The sequence below is a fragment of the Lampris incognitus genome, chromosome 21 (assembly GCF_029633865.1).
Source record: "Lampris incognitus isolate fLamInc1 chromosome 21, fLamInc1.hap2, whole genome shotgun sequence".
NCBI lineage: Eukaryota > Metazoa > Chordata > Actinopteri > Lampriformes > Lampridae > Lampris > Lampris incognitus.
This window is the reverse complement of record NC_079231.1, coordinates 9,447,031-9,460,741: the sequence shown is the minus strand read 5'-3', so window position 1 is coordinate 9,460,741 and position 13,711 is coordinate 9,447,031.

Sequence of the window (13,711 nt, the reverse complement as noted above, 5' to 3'; positions counted from 1 at the left end):
GTTCAGCAGGACCGGTGTGAGCTTATTTTATACTGCATTCGTGTTTTTATACTTACATTTTTATACTTGACACTCATATTTTGTACCTTTATACTTGTTACAGTTTTACAGTTTATACTTCCAAGACAACAAAGCAGAGCTGGCCCGTCACCTAAAAACCTGTGTAGGTGAGAGGAAGAGGAGGAAGGGGGAGAGGAGACGCCAAGGTTAGATGGAGGGGAGCAAGCTTTAGGAGAAGGTGGAGAGCTGTAATCCTAGTCGATGGCGAGGTTCACTCGGGCTGTAAATGGCCGTTTAACGAAGGCAGGAGGAGAAGAGAAGTGACAATGCCCTGCGGCGAGTGTCAAAGAGGGAGGATAGTAACTGTCAGCAGAAAGTGGATCTCTCTCTCTCTCTCCCTCAGTCTCTCTCTTTCTGTCTGTCTGACTCTCTCTTTCTGTCTGTCCGACTCTCTCTTTCTGTCTGTCTGACTCTCTCTTTCTGTCTGTCTGACTCTCTCTTTCTGTCTGTCTGACTCTCTCTTTCTGTCTGTCTGACTCTCTCTTTCTGTCTGTCTGACTCTCTCTTTCTGTCTGTCTGACTCTCTCTTTCTGTCTGTCTGACTCTCTCTTTCTGTCTGTCTGACTCTCTCTTTCTGTCTGTCTGACTCTCTCTCTCCACAGGGACACCTCTCATCCACTCTCTGCAATCCGCTAGGAGTGTGTGTGTGTGCGTGCGTGTGCATGTGTGTGCATGGACATTCATGTACCTTGATTAGGTTGTGCACACAACTTAATTGCGAGCCGTATTTGTGTACGTCCATGCACTGTAGGTGAGTGTGTGTGTGTGTGTGTGTGTGTTTGTACATGGTGCTGACTCAGAATGTGTGTGCACATTCTGTCACTCATTAGTGACTCGTGTGCCTACGTGCATGGTTTAGTGTGTGTGTGTGTGTGTGTGTGTGTGTGTGTGTGTGTGTGTGTGTGTGTGTGTGTGTGTGTGTGTGTGTGTGTGTGTGTGTGTGTGTCAGTCGGCGAGCAGTCAGTGCCAGACTGCCAGAGCCTAAACCATCCTGTGTCTCATTGTGAGAGCAGCTGGTGTTTGGGGGGAGACTGCCAGCTTCCAAAAAAGGCCAAAAACTGAGGATGTTCACTCACTGTCGGTGGAGGGGGGGGGGTCCATGGAATGGGGGGGGTCCATGGAATGGATGTGTTGATAAATGCTAAAAGCGCGTGCATACGCACACACACACACACACACACACACACACACACACACACACACACACACACACACACACACACAAATATCCGTAAGTGCACGCTGGGTTAAGTTTTGTTAATAGTATGTCGACAGCACACTTGAAAGACAGCCATTCAAGTGTGTGTGCATGCATGTGTGCACGTGTGAGTGTGTGTGTGTGTGTGTGTGTGTGTGTGTGTGTGTGTGTGTGTGAGAGAGAGACAATGAGAAAGGGAGAGCCCGAGTCTGGAAGAAGCAAGTGCACGCACACACACACACACACACACACACACACACACACACACACACACACACACACACACACACACACACACACACACACACACACACACACACTTGCAAGAGCAAGTAATCTATTCCGGTCTTTGTGTCTCCTGTTTTCTCTCTCTGGCTGTCTGACTGTCTGGCTGTCTCTCTCTCTGGCTGTCTCTCTCTCTCTGGCTGTCTCTCTCTCTGGCTGTCTGGCTGTCTCTCTCTCTGGCTGTCTGGCTGTCTCTCTCTCTGGCTGTCTCTCTCTCTCTGGCTGTCTCTCTCTCTGGCTGTCTGGCTGTCTCTCTCTCTGGCTGTCTGGCTGTCTCTCTCTCTGGCTGTCTCTCTCTCTGGCTGTCTCTCTCTCTGGCTGTCTGGCTGTCTCTCCATCGTTTCCCCAGTTCATAGACGCTCTATGGGCACGACTGGCTAAAAAAAACCCGCCTGGTTCAGTTCACAATGTTTTTCAGTTCTCTTCTAGAACAATCATTTGGGCCTACAGAACATCAGGGTAAATGTTCTGGTTTGAAATTCAGATAACACGACCTTTGCCCTTAGCGTCCCGCTTACTGGACGCCGTAATGGAACGAAAGTCACGACCCACCCGGGTCACGGCGCTGCCCGGTGGAGAGCAGTTCACCGTCCTGACGGGTAGCTGCTTTCCCCACGCAACGCTGTAAAATAACAGCCATTTTTCCCGCCTCTGCTCTCGATTCCATCAGCAAGCGTCTGAATACAGGGGTTGTTTTTTCCCCCTCTTAGCGTCCTGTGCTTACAGATGGCCGAGCATTTGAGTCCACCGCCTTGCCAACACTCATCTCTGTCAACTGACTGGCAATTGGGACTGAATCCAAACTAGAGCTGGGCGACATAGAACATATCATCATAATCAGAGTAAATTTTACACAAAATCGATTTCTGCTCACATATTCAACAATACCATGTCTCAGAATCCATCCCAGGTTCACCACGCTGAACCGCTTGGTAATGTTAAGTATTGTAGCGAATTCAGGGGGCAGCCGGGAACCGAACCCGGGTCGCCCGCACCACAGGCGACTGCGCTAACCAGTCAACTAAAGGGTCCGACCCGTTAGCCAACGGGCTTGCGAGTCTAGTCATTCGTGATCGTTACACTACCCCCCCCTTCCTTCGGGAGGCGCGTCCCCGCGCTTCAGCATATCAGCTCCCTCACGCCTCTGGGCGCACGCGCTCCCGATGGCCTCATGGTCTCATCATCCCACTTCTGACACCAACGTAGCGAATTCAGGGGGCAGTCAGGAATTTGCCCCAGCTGGGATGCGAACGTTAACCAGTCGATTAAAGGGTCCAACCCGTTAGCCAACGGGCTAGCGAGTCTAGTCATTCGTGATGGTTACAGTATAATGTAAAACCAGAACTAGCCCATTAAATAATATTCCCTCAAATATTTCACACCTCAATTTGAGAGACATTTCAGGCCATAGATTCTCATTATCACTTATTTTGACAACAAAATTGTGATTCACAATATGAAAATATCTGAATTTCATCCTGATACACAACCATTAAAAGACAACGAGAGATAATATTGAGTAGTCCTAATCTGAGCCAGGCTTTTTCTCCTGTGTCGGCCCAAACTCTGTATCATGATAATAAAACTTGTCTTGATTCTTAGTAAGGCTACCGAAACCGAGCCATCTGTCGCTGATGCTTTTTTTTTTTTTTTTTTACAGTTTTCTGAGAAAAAGAAGAGAGCTCCCTCTTCCTCTTTCCCGTCGCCTAAGGACAGTGTTGATGCGGTGACTTTCATGATGGATGAGATAGATGTTTCCGTTTAACCTTGTGTCACACCGACTCGCTCTGCCAACATGAAATAAAAGGACCTTTTGAAGGCATGCTGTTTGCCAGGGTAACAACTGCTGCAAGGTACGGGCCGTGTGTGTGTGTGTGTGTGTGTGTGTGTGTGTGTGTGTGTGTGTGTGTGTGTGTGTGTATGGGGAGCGGTTGGAGAATATGGTGACTTTAGGGCTCTAGAGTTTGCTCTCAGTAGCGCACACACACACACACACACCACACACTTTGTATTTATCAGCCCTTAGAGCTATGGGACATGCCGACACATGACTGCAATTACTTGCCTCCTCCCCTTTCTCTTTATTTTCTCTTTCTCCTTTCTCTCTTTTTTTTGCACCATCTCTCTGTCTCTCTCTGCACTACATGCTTGAAGGTTGGGTGTGCGAGCGTGAGTGAGAGTGTTGAATGAGCTCGAGTGTTTTTGGGGTAGTTCACGGTTTTTCTACCGCTTTTAACTTTTCTCCTCTGCATGGTAAGGTAAGAGGAGTTTATGTTTACATCGTTGCTGATGTTGGAGACTGACTGGAGTAGCTGGTCGGGGTTTGGTGGTGTGCAGTATGGCATCCCTCCCTGGTGATTGTTGGCCTCCCCAGTCTATCAGACACACACGGGGTTAGAGTCGTGACTGACTCGCGGTACACTGTTGAACAAGTTCTCCTGGCCGTAGGAGAACAGGTCGGCCATGAGAATATCACATACGGCTCTCGGGTGAATAAAGCCATGGTGGCTTTTGTCCGAGAGCAGCGTTTTTGGTCCACCTGTCGGTTGATAAAGGCCTGGTGCTAGACAATCCGTTCATAGCCATCTTGCCATTGTTTCTTCCATCGACATGTATTTCCATGTCAGGTGTACCTCTCTTTATCCCGAACGAGCTCCTGGAAAGAGAACTGACTTGTTTCGGAAAGTTTGTTAGTGGGTTCAAAGCAGTTCGGCCGGGTTGTAAAGACACTAGACTACAGCATGTTAACTCCCTGCGGAGACAGGTGTTCATGTATTTAAAGGATTCTTCCACAACATCTAGAAGTGTCATTTAAAGTCAAATATGAAAACAGTTTCTACACTGTGTACGCGAGTTCTAGCAGTATGAAATGTTTTGAGTGTGGCGATGTCAGCCACAAATATTCATCCTGCCCGCACGGGGAACATACAGCGGACAGTAGCTCAGGTGAGCCACAGCCTGGAGGTGACGCTGACAGCGGTAGCCCACAAACAGCGCAGCAGGCAGTGGGAGATACCGCAACCAGTGATCCGCAATCTGGTCTAAAGGGAAATGAAACAACTGAGCAGGATAGCAATAATGAAAATAATGGTAATCTAAGTGATACTGAAGCACAGGCTGTGGATGTATACAGTGACAGAGGACATACAGAACCAGTAAGAGACAGTCAAGACAGCTGAGGCTGATAGTCAGGTCTCTACAACAGGTGAGTCACATTATGAAAACGCTGAAAACAAAGATGAGGAAATGTTCGAGAACGATAGCCTATCAAAGTTTACTGATATTGTGTCACAGGATGATCAGCAGTCATATTCATTAATTTCCTTGATGAAACTTATGGCAGACAGTCTGTGGAAATAAGATTTCTTCTCTAATGTGGACAGTTTTGTTAACTTGGTTATGAAGATTAGAATAATCCTCCCACCATCAAAAAGGCATGTATGTTAGGGTGGATACTCGTGTCTCTGCCCCTGACCAACGCCATATGAAGAAATAACTGGAGTTGGTCCACGGGTGCTGCATAGCGGCTGCCCACTGCTCCTAGCTACACAGCTAGGATGAGTTAAATGCAGAGAATTAATTTTATTGTATTTATGTACAATTGACAAACAAAGTGTATTCTATTCTATTACTACTTTTGGCTGCTCCCGTTAGGGGTCGCCACAGCGGATCATACGTTTCCATCTCTTCCTGTCCTATAAATCTTCCTCTGACACACCAGCGACCTGCATGTCCTCCTTCACCACATCCATAAACCTCCTCTTTGGCCGCCCTCTTTTCCTCTTCCCTATTCTGTTGTATTTCTATTAAAAATTAGTGATGCACAAAAGGTGTTTTCCTTTTGGAAAAGTTTCACTGTCTTCTTTTCCTTCCTTTTCTTTTTTTTTAATGGAACGTTTGGAGGTAGGAGGTTTACATATAAATGGAGAACGGTTTACAGATAAGATAATATAACAACTTATCTGTCAGAAATGAGGAAGCTGGCCATAGACTTCTAAAGTGCCCTGTTCAGTGCAGAGAACTGTGACTCTGACTGTGTGGGGAGATACTGGAAAGACTGCCTCAGCTGGCTGAAACACAGGTAGCCTCACCGGAGTCCCCCATCTCCTTTATGAGATGTCTGCAGCAGTTCAGCAGCTCAGCTGTGGCAAAGCTTCTGGAGTTGATGGACTTCTTTCGATGTTTTACAAGAGGTTCTGGACTCTAATTGGACAAGACTTACAATAAGTATTTAAAGACTATTTGGATTCTGGGATTTCACCTTTGAGTTGTAAGAAGGGCTGGCCTAACACTGTTACCCAAAAAGGGAGATCTTGACTTACTGAAAAACTGGGGACCAGTTTCATTGTTATGTACAGACTATAAAATAATTGCAAAATGTCTTTCGAATAGAGTATATGGATATTGTTGTACATTATAGCCTGACGTACTGTGTTCCTGACAGCACAATCAAGGATAATCTGTTTTTGATATGGAACATTACAGATTTAACTAAGCTCCAGGAGCTGGTCATTGGCCTTCTTTCTATAGATCATGAGAAGGCTTTTGATAGGGTTGATAATTGGTGTTTATTTAAAACACCTGAAGGTTTTGGTTTTGGAGAAAAAAATTATTTCATGGATCAAGTTGATGTATTCTGGAGCCAGTATTCTGTTAAAGGTAGGCGGTGGACTCAACTGACCTGTCTCTGTTCAGAGAGGTATAAGATAGGGTTGTCCCTTATCTGGAATGCTGTATTCCCTTGTCATGAGCCTCTTTTAAATCAGGTCTCTCGGGGCTAATCTTTTCAGAGAACATCACTAATTTGGTTAGTTTGTCAGCATACGCTGATGATGTCACAGTTTTCATAACGAGTCAAAACAATGTTATAATTCTTAAGCAGAATTTGGCATTATACGAACAAGCTTCTTCCACAAAAGTCAATCGGTGAAAATCTGAGGATTTATTACTGGGTGAGTGAAACAATCAAGAGAAGCCAACATTACCAGCTGGGCTGCAGTAGAACACAGAAGAGATGAAATGCTTAGGTATCTTTCTGGGCAGTGACTGCTTTCTGTGTAAAAATTGGGAGGGTCCTAGGTACACGGAGCACAGTGCAGATGTGTCACCTTGGTTAACTTTATGATAGGTCAGACAAAAATGAGCGTTTGGCTTTTTGGCTGAAAACTGAGTTCACATATTACAAAATAGCGACAGGCATGGGCCCAAGTCCTTGAATACTGGGATGGCATCCAGCGCTTTACCTGTGCCCCCGTCCATAGGGTTAGTGGTTGTGTCAGCAAGGGCATCCGATATAAAATTTTGCCAAATCAGTACGCGGACTGACAAGACCATATCGAAACTGTCGAAGCTCTATGTATTCCGGATTGGTCAAGACCCAGGTCGACAGCGACCGCCATTGGTGCTGCGCCCTCACAGGGTACCGATGGAAACTATAAAACCCGCTGTGCCAACCCCTGAGAAACAGGGAACAAGCCGAAAGAAGAAGAAGCTAATACAAAATTATTTCAAACTTGGAAGAATTTGTTTGTTTGGGGACATGTAGCTGTTCTGTGCACTGTAGCAAACTAATTGTTCTTAACTTCTGAAAAAAGGAAGGTCTGTGTCTTTGTTTTTGATGTGTATGAGGCTTGTTGTTTAATACGTACGTACAGGAGTAGCTGTGCTAATTCTACTCGGTTTTTTTTAATGTAAATGAAAAATTTGACCTTTAAAGGATTGGTTAAAAGTTCAAAGGTCTCTATTTTCTTTCTCTTGCTTCCTTCTCTTTTTTGCACTCTCTCTATCGCTGTCTCTCTCTTCCTCTCTTAAAGTGTCTCTTTCCAGCCCATAGATTCTCCAGAAGTTCGGGGGGGGGGGGGGTTCCTGTTTCTACCTTTTTCTTTGTTTCTCTTTTTTCTGTCTCAGGTTGAAATTGATCCGTTTTCTACAAAATTCATATCTGGTTTCTGTTACATGCTTTGTGTCACTGGATGAGAGGGTTTCCTTGCATTATCGAACAACATTTAATCCATCATTGGTTTTAGGGTTATATGCCCTATGATGGCCTGGCGGTTTGTCCAGGGTGTCTCCCCGCCTGCTGCCCAATGACTGCTTGGATAGGCTCCAGCATCCCTGCGACCCTGAGAGCATGATAAGCAGTTTCGGATAATAGATGGACGGATGGTTTTTCATAGTCGCATGCCGTACCATTCAATATTGCAGGAATCAAATAAACAGCCACGTCTGCAAGGTTTAGCCATCTCTGCAGTGTTGCTGATAAAATAACGACAGCCTTTAGTCATTTGTAAGTCTGCTTTCTGCCTCTTTTATCCATCGGATACTACTCTATTTGCAGGTAATAGAATTGACAATGGCGTCTCTCTGCTTCCTTTGCATCTATTTTATAAAGATTGTCTGAAAAGTCCCATCAAGTGCATCACAGAACCACTCTGGTTTTAGACGTTGAGATGAACTTCTCTCACGGAGTTCACTTGGATGTTGTGAAGCCATCGCATTTCAGTGTAAAAAAAGGTTCATTTGAAGGACATCCAGATGATTCCCATTTGCACCATGCAGAAATTTATCACACTGCAACAAAAGAACTCTACACCATTTTGTTTCAAAGCTTCTCTTTTGAGATACTGTCACCTAATGTACATTCTTCTATTTAGGGTTTGCAAATACCAATTCACTAGTCTACGTTATCTAATACGGCACAGTGCAGCATGCCCGGTAGATCCATGGCTATTGTCAAATGTTTGTGTGTTTGTGTGTGTGTATGTATACCTGTATGGATGCACGCACGCACGCACGCGCGCGCACGCACACACACACACACACACACACACACACACACACCCATGCTTTGGTAATGCAGAGATCAAATGAGCAACCCTGGGCAATCGAGGGCCAACATGAAAGAATTTTATGGTTTTGTTCATCTTACTTCCTTATCTTCACTCCTCCGTGCACTCTTTTTGGCACTAAACTAGTCACGAGGTTTATTTTTATAGTCACGTATGAATGCCATTCAACTTTGAAAATGTCCTGCATTTCCAGCTTATTCACGGCCTAATTATGGGCAAGACCGATGACGTCCAAATGCACTTTAGACTCGTTGCAGATCTACGCGGACCTTTCATTTTAGATGAAGCAGCCATGCACTTTTTCCTCAGAAAGTTTAGTCCTCTCTATTGCCGACCAAACACTGCACCCACCGATTTCCCTGATTAGTTCCTCCGTCCCCTTCTCTGATTGGGGGTTTGCTATATTTAGTGAAACCAGCTGGTGTCGCGTTTAGTTTGGATGAAAACCTCCTTATACATGGCAGTCTATTGCACGTGGCTTGGAACGACAAGTTCAGACAGAAACAGACTATCAGCTAACCCTCAACTATTTTAACTATTGTTAATGGTCTCCATTTAGACACGGTGTCATGAAGTTATTATTAAAATTTTAACGTATGTATGCTGACAGTAGTGACATGTAAAATATATGTAAATTGTTGACAACATTACCGGACTAGATTTTCAAATTTGAGTCACTGATCTAAAAACACGAAGTTTCAGTTGGAATTTACAAGTGGTGGATGAGTGTTTGTGTGTGTGTGTGTCACACATCTTTGTGTCTGACGGCTAACGGGGATTTCCTCACAGGAGTGAAGCCAAGAGCCTTGTTAAACATGGCACTCAGAACTGGTGTGGGAAGATGGCGGCACTAACTTATGTTTGCAGCCGCCTCACCCAGTGCCATCCATGCAGTGTCTTTGTCCACATCTGCGTCTGGGTTTATGTCTTCATTTGATGGCTGGGAGAGCTGGTGCTGGATCAGCTGGGAGAGCTTGGCCTGCTGCGTCCTGTGGGCCCAAGGTCCATGGCTCTGACCGGAGCTGTGCCTGAAGAGGTAACACCGAGGGCAGTTTGACAGGATGTGGAAGCGGTGCAGGCTAAGCTAACTGCTAGCCCATGTGGACCAGCAGTTCTGATAACACCGAGGGCGGTCTGGTGGCAGCCATGCCTGACATTGACTGTTGTTTTGGTGTTGTCATGTGCAGTGCGGGGAGGTGTGTTGAGAGTGTCTGGCTGGGAGAGCTGGCGTTGGGTCGGCTGGGGGAGCTTGGTCTGCTGCATCCAGCGGACCCAGGGACCATGGCCCTGCCCGGAGCTGTGCCTGAAAAGGAAACACCGAGGGTGGTATGACAGGATGCGGAAGCGGGGCCAGCTCAGCTAACTGCTAGCCCATGCAGACCAGCAGTTCCGACAGTCATCCTGGCTGGCACTCACTCTCTTGGATAGGGAATTTTTTTTTTGGATGTATGTGTTTTTGTAGTTTTGTAGGGTTTTTTTTTTTTGTAGTTTGGATATATGTGCTCTTGTAGGCTTGGGATATGTGTTTTTGTCTTTGTGTTGCACTGCCGTAGGCTGGGGAAACGATATTTCAAATGACAAATAAATGTTCCTGATTCCTGATACGTGAATTATACAAAATTGGATGATTATCTGCCCTGTGATGGCCTGGCAGCCTCTCCAGAGTGTCTCCCCGCCTGCCGCCCAATGACTGCTGGGATAGGCTCCAGCATACCCGTGACCCTTAGAGCAGGATAGGCGGTTTGGATAATGGATGGATGGATGATTATCTTCTGCTTTCGGCTTGTTCCGTTTCTCAGGGGTCGCCACAGCAGATTTTATAGATTCTACCAGTACCCTGTGAGGGCACAGCACCAATGGTTGGCCATTGTTAAGCCGGGCCTTGACCGATCCAGCATGGTCTTGTCAATCAATCCGCATACTGATTTGGCAAAATGTTACATCAGATGCCCTTCCTGACACAGCCACTAACCCTATGGACGGGGCACAGGTAAAGTGCTGGACGCCATCCCAGTATTCATGGACTTGCCTTTCAAAATTACAAAACTGGATGATTATACACTTCTAAACTGCTAGCTTTTCCTTCATTTTGGATTCTTCAGTGCGATCGCCCGGTCAGAGGTCAACGCAATCAAATCAGTTTTGCTTTTAGTCGACGGTGTGAATTTGCATGCGAAGGCAAAACGGGCAAATTTACTTCATAACCTTAGCAAATTACTACAGATTCCATCAAAGCAATCTGGATATTTCCCATAGAGAACTTATCTGAACAGCAGTCACACCATACCAAAGCAGAAAGATGTCATAATGGTGTAAGTATAATCCAGCTGAATCTGGTCTACACAGCCTGAATGCAGGACTCTGGTGAATCTGGGGCGTGAAGAGGCCTGACTGTTCCCGTATTCATTGGATATTGATATTTCAATAAGGGTTAAGTCAGTGCACTGGCTGCCTCCGCGTTTAGAGGTTTCCTTGGAGTCCATTCTGATTTCCAACAGTTTTTATTTCCTTGTTTGATTCACAGATAAACAGCCGAATCAGTATTACATCAGCCTTAAATAAGTCACCTTTTCCTCCCAGCACACACCAGAAATGGGCTTCTCACAATTGGCCTTGACCAAGCACTCCCACCACGTATGATTATGGCGCTAGTCTTTTTTTCCCTCTGCCTTGTGAATAACATGATCTGACTCATTCATGTACTCAGGCGGAGTAAAGAAACGGCATACAGTCCCCACCAGTCGGTAAAGTCTGTAATGTGAGTCGCTTTCCCTCTGGACCCAATTACCACAGCACAGGTCATGACTGGCCTGCTGAAGGTCATCTGAGAAGGCCGGTAAGCCGCTGGTTTGCACAGACTGTTAAAGCGTGCACACGGCGAGTGAAACGTGAGCACAAACGTGGAGGCGGCGATGCACGCAGATGTTTGTCTCATTTGACTCAGCGTACCCGTTTCAGACAGCACAAATGTTTTGTTGTGTGCATGGTTTGTCTCAAATGTACAGCCGCACCATTCTTCTTCAGTGCACTTATGCTATGAGTGCCACGCAACTTTTAAAATGTTAAACATTCTAAGCTTTTTATGCCTCCAGTCAAGTGTTTGGTACTGCTTATTACAGTCTCAGAGAGTTTTGCATTCACACGGTGAGGAACAGGTCAACTCAGTGGACCACGATGAATAAAACGCACAAAAAACTGCACACAGAAAAGACTTTGAAAAATAGGATGGGTGTGCAGGTGGCGTGGCAGTCTATTCCGTTGCCTACCAACACAGGGATCGCTGGTTTGAATTCCATGTGTTACCTCTGGCTTGGTCAGTCATCCCTACAGACACAATCGGCCGTGTCTGCGGGTGGGAAGCTGGATGTGGGTATGTGTCCTAGTCGCTGCACTAGCGCCTCCTCTGGTCGGCCTGGGCGCCTGTTCGGGGGGGGAGGGGGAACTGGGGGGAATGACGTGATCCTCCCATGCGCTACATCCTCCTGGCGAAACTCCTCACTGTCAGGTGAAAAGAAGCAGCTGGCAACTCCACATGTATGGGAGGAGGCATGTGGTAGTCTGCAGCCCTCCCCGGATCGGCAGAGGGGGTGGAGCAGAGACCGGGACGGCTCGGAAGTTTTGGGTAATTGGTCGCATACAATTGGGGGAAAATCGGATGAGCCTCGGGAGGAACATCAGAGGAGCGATCCCTCTTCCAGGATGGATAGACATGCAACAGGTGCAGAGTGGTCAAGCTGGACAATGCAGTATCAGATTTAGAAATGAAAGACTTAATGACTACGCTTAACAATAGCACAACAAAGCTGAAAGAAAGGTAAAATCGACGCTAAGGCGTTACTTTATGCAGAAGAACATTGAAGTGGCCTCCCCCGGACGTCGCCACAGAACAGCCTCTTCTGCAAAATGTCATATATCATCTCTCTCATCCACACAGCAGATGGACCAGACACATCACTCACACTGACAGACACACACACTGAGGATGAAGTGAAGCCGGAGCTGTCATAAATGATGAGGAAGCTGTCGTGAACAAAAGACAAAACAAAAGACAGACATGAGTCTCCAGAGGCCAGGCCCCGGATTAATGGGAATGGAGGATGGAGTGCAGACAGGAACCTCCCCCACCCCAGACTAATATAATCACAGCAGACAGACAGACAGTAGGTAGATTAGAAAGGTACAGAAGCTTTCAGGGCGGAGTTCTTGGTAGCACCTAGAGTTTAGTGCTAACTAGAACAGGGGTGCTTGTCAGTACCAAATATCATGTAGTTAACATTACATTTACCTGCTGATATTAGATGGCTGGAACAACGGGTGAATGTAAGCAACTCCGTGGTAGAAAGGAAAACCAGCAGTAATGGTGGTACCTGAGGACCTGATTGAGGACCACTGACCTCGAAAAACTAACCTTACATTTAAATTGAGCGTGAATAGCGGTAACCCCCCAGGGAGGAGGTGTTCAGACTAAGAGCAAACTAACTAACTAATTAACAAACTAACACTCATTTAAAGTAAATAGTCCAACTTGATGCGAGTTATCAAGGATAGTGCGTTTCAGTAGGAAAATATATCAATGAATGCTTTTCTGAAAATATTACCCGTCTTGGTAGCTGGTTGCCTAATGATGGTCACTGAATGAAGATCACAGTTTACCCATTTTATCACAATTTCACTTATTTCTAGATCACAGGCAATGCTCAGCATTTTCGGTTTTTATTTTTCAAAGCCATCCAGCATGCCGAGTTTCGCCACAAAAGGACGCTGTTACACAACCTCACACGAACAGGAACAACTTTTGAATCCGTGGAAAAATCAGTTTAAACTGATCTGCTCCTTTTAAAAAAAATCTGGGTATTTTTCGGTGAAAATCGGTAAAAACCCCAAACGCTGAACCTTGATCACAGGTGATAACTGCGATTCCATTTTCAGACGATGTGCTGACAATTCAGATAATACAGAGGACATTTAAACTGACACATGGCTCCTCATAGACTTAAGCCAAAGCAAGTGACCAGAACTTTCTTTAAGAAGCCATATTTTATCCATTTTTGAATCATTTCCCAGCGTCTTTCAAGAATTTTAATTAGTTTCTTTTAAGGTAAAAATTGGAAATCAGTTTTTAATTATTCCACAGCCCCTCTTTCTCTCCATGGAGAAATCACACTGTTTTCAGTGGGTTTAAATACACTACTCCGACTGGCTGCCAGACTGGGACTGACAGGCGAGCTGTCCACATTAACGATAGTAAAATGTGTCTGCATCAGGGCTTGATGTTCTCCCCTCTCTGAGATTAAATGCTACCGTGCTTACTTGCAGAAGG